Genomic DNA, 6,000 nt, shown 5'->3' with positions numbered 1-6,000 from the left:
GATTTTGTCTCAGGTCTCTGAAAAGTTATCACCAAAGTAGGTATTGAAAACAGGAAGACAATTTTTATCTTAGCCAAATACGAAGTTGAAAAATAAATGCAGTTTATTCTCTTGGCTACACACCCTGGACACTATTGTAAAAAATGAGGAAAATAGTTTTTCTTTTAACAGGAGTCTGAGCCTGAAGGTAATGTGTTTTACATGTTTTTATACTTTTTTTTTCAGATGGCACCATTGGAGCAAACCTGTGTCTACCCTTTTTAAGCCCAAGTAACACTGAAATAATTGCCACACAAAGTCTGTCAATTTAATCATGGTTAAATTCTCCATGTGCTGTTTGATTTAAAGAAGAAATTAAAATCTAAATACAATGGGAAATACACATCCTGCCTGATTACTCCTGAGGCTTTTCACCAGAAGATGACCTTAGTTACAATAAAGTCAGTATTTTTAGCAGAGAAAAAATTCACATCTAAGAGAAATAATAAAGGAGTCAAGTACTAAAAAATCAGTAATGTTTTATTAACATATGCTTCAGAGAAATACTACAACAACAAGTCATAAATAGTTACATCAGAATAAATAACATTCCCCAAAATATTCCCAGAGGAAACTGGTACACAAAAGCAAAGGAGATGGAGCAGTAAGGCAGTATGTGGAATAGCAGCAGTGTAAGGAATTTGTCAGAAATTGTTTTCTGAGCCCAACACTGTCAGCCTTCACCTCAGTTCCAGAGAGAAAAAGAACAAGCACTTTCAGAAAGACATGCAGGCAGAGAAAAGAATTCTTTTTTAATCCCTGGATCACCTCTCAGATTTGCTCTTAAACATGGAAATAAAGAACCTGGACCAGTTGCTAACAGGGCAGACCTTGCTTTGTTTCCTTCCTTATTTCCAAGCATTTAGAAGTTCATTGGGTTTTCTTTGTATTCATTTTAGCATGTGTTTATTAGCTATATTAAATTCTTAGCTAAGGGTTTCATATACAGTATTACCTTTGGGAGAAAATGAAAGATGTAGGAACGATTGAAAGACTGAACACTGATGTAAAGATGGATCATCTTGTTACAAACTGATTTCCTCTCATCAAACTATGTGGGTGAAGGATGAAGAAACAAAATGCAAAAACATGGTAGTCAAAGTGATGACATACTGAACCATCTTCCAATCATTCTCAATAACTCTACAACTACAGCATGCTATCCTGATGGCCCCATCTGAGTTGATGATTTTTCACAATGTATTTCATGGCTTCCATCCCTACATGAGACTTTATTACTATCACATAGGAATAAAAAGCCATAAAACACTAGAGTGAATTTATCTTGATCAGATGCAATACTTATTTTCTTCACATGATTTCACCACCATTCCAAAACTAACCAATGATTTCATGCTACATTACTAAACATTTTCAACTACATTTCAATGACAAGAAAGACACTGAAATGGTTACATCACAAATTAACAGAGCTTTAGCCTTTAAACACAGTCCTACCTATGAGAATCAGAAACAATCACAAGACACAACCATTTAATTCACTGATAAAAGACAGGACACCACAGAAAAATATCACTTCCACATACATCTTTCAAGACATAAGGAAAGACAAGAGACACAAAAGAAACTGGTATAGATAAACGCTATGAAAGCACCACTACCAGCATCTTTTCCCTAATTTTCCTTACTAACTTCCTGGCACGCATTATAAAAAAATCGGACTCCAACACTAAGACACCTTTAAGACATCTGAGCTTAACTGCAGAAACAGAACAAGATTCCCTCCCTATGGCACTGAAACAGCTACTGTCACAGAGCTGCTACCAAATATGACCCTCTCATCCCTACAACCTTTACCTTCTTGGCTATGATAAATTTACTATAGCTGCAAAGTCCCTATTTCTCCTGATGGAAGACCAAATGAGACAAATTATAAAATACACTTATTTTCTAAGCCAGACTATAATTCTGAGGTCCTGGTCTAAACACAGTTATTTATTAGTGTAATTAGTATTCATCTTCTTATTACTACTAATTGGCCAAGTAGAAACACGAGTCTCTAGAGTCATTGAAAAGTCAATACAATAATTTAACTGCCATTTAAAAATAATTTTGCTTGTACACTTGCAAGCAAACTAAGCTGCATCAGAAACATCTCAAGCTAAAAGTCTATGCTTTACCAAAAATATTTTACGTTTTCCCAGCTACGTAAACCCATGGCATGGGACTAGTACTAATTCTGATCTAGTGCTGACACTAGAACTCAAAATTAACTCGAGTTTGATTTATATACTGCTATCTTTTCTTGCCTACCAAATCCTACTTCTTGCATAATATAATGTTGATAGCATAGAAAAGAGCGAGAAATCATTAAATGAAAGGAAGTGCATAAATAAATTCAATTATCATGCATAAAACATGCAAATGACTTAAAGACTGCATATGAAACTCTAGTTTATATTCATTAATCTCAGGTTGCACTTTTGAGGGAGAAAGAGACACTAATCAGATCCAGATTAATGCACTCCCAAACCTTCCTATTTGTTTTTAGGTGAGGGTTAAAATAGATGTATTAAAATAAACACAGCTGCTCACCTCCCCCAACCCTGTTGGTGAAAACTAAAAATTGTATCACAGGCTTGAGATTCTGGGTTTTTCTGAGCTCCTCAGGACTGCCATTTACCCACTATCACTCTTTTTTTTTTTTTATGGAAGTTTTGTCTGTAAACTAGTCCAAAACCAAGCTAGTGACTTGACAGAGAGAGCAGGATGGGAAGTGTTTGGGCTTGCCTAAATCATCCCCTCCCTCTTCTCCCTTCTATCCTGAATGATGATGCAGATGGACCATTTTAAACGGCGTGCAGACAGTCCCTAAAGGGGCTCCATCCAAAGCTGGCACATTGCTGCTGTGCAGCTTCATTGGGTGGGAAACAGGGATTCACAAGTGGCCTTATGCAGTCCAGCTTTGCTCACCCAGCCAGTAGAAACACAACACACAATAGGGCCAAACACCTTTAACCCACCACCTGCTCCAGGTTTCATTGCCCAGGGATTCCCCCCAGCCTCTGCCCAATTATCTGGCTATGAAAACAGCAGCCCCCAGCCTCCCCTTCCCTCTCCTGCTGGAGCTGGGTGCCAGTGCCTGCCACTCACCCTTGCCTAGGGAGTACCCAGGGAAAAGCCACTGAGGACAAGAACAGTACCCACAACAGCAAACAAAGGGGAAGTGGAATTCCTGGGGCTGATTCTGCCCCAGGAGAAAAGTAAGCACATGGAAGAAAAATGCCCAGAAAGAAAAAAGAATGAAAGGTCCCATTCCCATCCACTGGGAGGGGAAGGTTAAATAAAGCAAACAAAAAAGGTCACCAAACTAATTTCACACTGAAACCAATGAATTTAGATTAGAGGCCCAAAGGGGAAAGGTTAGGATGTTATCAGTGACATAATTTCTCTTCCCTTTTGTTAAAATGATTGGATATTAAACCCCTCCAACACAATGGGACACACTTTCTGCAGGGTGGAGGGAAGAATTCAAAATCTTACATTTCTTCAATTATTTTTTACACATTATCCTCCTGAACTACAGACATTACACCACATAAGCACAAAAACACATACATGTAGACTCAAACATATATTCACACATATGGTTTCAGACACAGACTGACTACTGCTGATAGCTTGATTCAAGAGAGATTTTTATTAGGATTAATTTCTGCATGTTTGCAGAAGCTAAATTAGTTGCAATACATAACAACAAGGTTGAAATCTGTCAACAACCTGAAAAATATTCAGAGAGCTATTTAGTATACACTTATAATACTCATTGCTCCTAAAAGAGAAAATGATCATACAGTAACTAAACCCTAAGTAAGAGCTAAAGATATTCACCTCATGAAGCCATTTCTCAACTAGCCCCTTGGCACTTGCTGAAATTATTCGCAGCATGAGCTCTACTTTTTCATTTTCTGCTGACTCCATGTGGGTAATTTCTCTCCTGTGATTAAAAGTGAGCTTGTCAATTCCTTCAAAGCATTTCCTTAGGTTTGGTTGGACGTGGAGTGGATCCTTTGTCTCAAAAAGGATTCCTAAGAGATCATTGCTGCATCTGGAGAAAAAAACCTGAAAAATGATAAAAAATGAACTTTAGAGGTATTTATATAAACATATTTTACACCAACACCAACAGCAGACAGATGAAATGGACTGTTTACCTTGGAAAGAATAGTCTTTTCTTCGCCAGATAATCATTCAAGGCCTTCCTGAATGTCATCCAAAAGCGATTCTGCCTCCTTCAACTTATCCAGCATCTGGGGCTGCGAGATAACCCTCGTGGCATTGGTCTCCTTCACTGACTCCTTCGTTATTAGCCTCCTGGTGGGTGAGATAGAATACAGTGAATGTAATAACCATACTTCACACAACAGGCTCTCTCTTTTAAATTGAAAATCCCCTTATTACAAAACAAGGGGTGTTCTTTTTCTTCTACCTTTAAGTAGGACTGCCACATTCATTGCTTTTTACAAAAACGCAGCTGCTTTTTAAGGTACAGATAAATAGAATCTGCTAGGCGGTAATTCTGCTCAGTCTGAATGCATTATTTTCTAAGTCACTTTAGTGAGACACTTTTTATTATGAACTGGAATGAACAGGGAAAGTCCTTTTCTCAACTAATTATGACTATGCTTTGGTCTGTACTATTAACTTACAATGCCCGATTGGTCAGCTTTTTTTTTTCTTCCTTCAATCAGTTCAACAAATTATCATGCTTTTGCTGGAAAATTAGAGAGCTAATTATTAAGACTTTATGGACTAATGATGAAAATATAAATAACATTTAACAACAGTGTATCAATAACAAGAACACAATCCCTTTGATATGCACAATGCAATCTCCTATTTTAACACCACTGATGCATGGACAGGAGTTACTTTGATTCAATCTACAGTATTTTCTTCTCAAAGATTTGTTAAACTAGGTATTTCCAAACTGAGGAAAAAACGAAGCTGGAACACCACTTTTCATATACCTATCCCTGGAACACTATTATTGTACTCCCAATTTATGAAAATCAGGAAAGACGGAACAGACAGCAAAACTATAAAGACATTAAACCAGAATAACATCAGGACATCTGTTGTTTCCCACGATAAGACAATGTAGTACGTTTGATTTAAAAGACACTTGTGGTTCATTTGGTTTTATTTAATTAGCTACTTTAAGGAATGGATTAGCTTGCAAAGAAGATTTTGACATTCCACAGTAATACCAAAAACTAGCATAGTGTTCTGAGGTGTTGAGGCCTTCAGTGGTCCACAATGACTGGCTATGACAAAGTAAAACATACTCAGCTACATTCCAAGTGGAAAACAACACCATTAGCTTACTGGTTGTCCACACAGACACTCCAAAAAATGAAATGTAAGTATTTACATATCACTACTCAGGTCCTTTTATGTAACGTATACTGTGATAAACGGAATTCAAATAAATAAATAAGAAAAATCCTTTCTCCTTAAATTAATTTTCAAAACTTTTGAGTTGGAAACCATCAGTATGGTAGAAAAGCCTGTCAGCAGAACAGCTGCGTCTGCCCAGCATTCAGGTTTGCAAATTAGAAAGAATCCTGGAAATAAGAACTTGTTCAGTGAAAGAAAACTCACATCGCCACTATCTCTAAAATCCTACTTGTATTCAAAATAATCCCATTCCTATGTATTTCTGCCTGAAATATGGGAGGGTATTTATTGTATATTTTTCAAGCACCTACTGTAAAAACATATATATATATACATACAGCCAACAACAGTGACATTGCTTTGAGAAGCTAAAACTTGCTACTTCCATGAGGTATTTCTCAGTCTTCCATGAGGTATTTCTCAGTCCTCTGATACTTGGTAAACTATGGACCCTTTTGGATTGCTTGTCTCCGTATCTAGAGACCAACCTGAACGCTGGAGTATCAGGAGAAGCCTAATTCATGTAGACTGAAAAGCAGT

At 37.1% G+C, this 6,000-nt stretch overlaps 1 long non-coding RNA gene across 4 annotated transcripts in view; it reads right to left on the bottom strand.

Annotated features, from left to right (window-relative positions):
- Window positions 1-498: 498 nt before the first annotated feature.
- LOC121663683 overlaps window positions 499-6,000 on the bottom strand; it is a 77,144-nt gene continuing 71,642 nt past the window's right edge. For all 4 annotated transcript variants that reach the window (XR_006015713.1, XR_006015716.1, XR_006015714.1 and 1 more), the window contains 2 exons: window positions 4,215-4,374; window positions 499-4,122 (listed from right to left, as the gene is read on the bottom strand). This is a non-coding gene — a long non-coding RNA (uncharacterized LOC121663683). The remainder of the gene's footprint in view (window positions 4,123-4,214; window positions 4,375-6,000) is intronic.

The sequence above is a fragment of the Corvus kubaryi genome, unplaced genomic scaffold, assembly GCF_017639235.1.
Source record: "Corvus kubaryi isolate FWS band 111438036 unplaced genomic scaffold, C.kubaryi_AGA036_p1.0 129, whole genome shotgun sequence".
NCBI classification, from domain to species: domain Eukaryota; kingdom Metazoa; phylum Chordata; class Aves; order Passeriformes; family Corvidae; genus Corvus; species Corvus kubaryi.
This window is presented reverse-complemented; position numbering and strand designations above follow the sequence as displayed.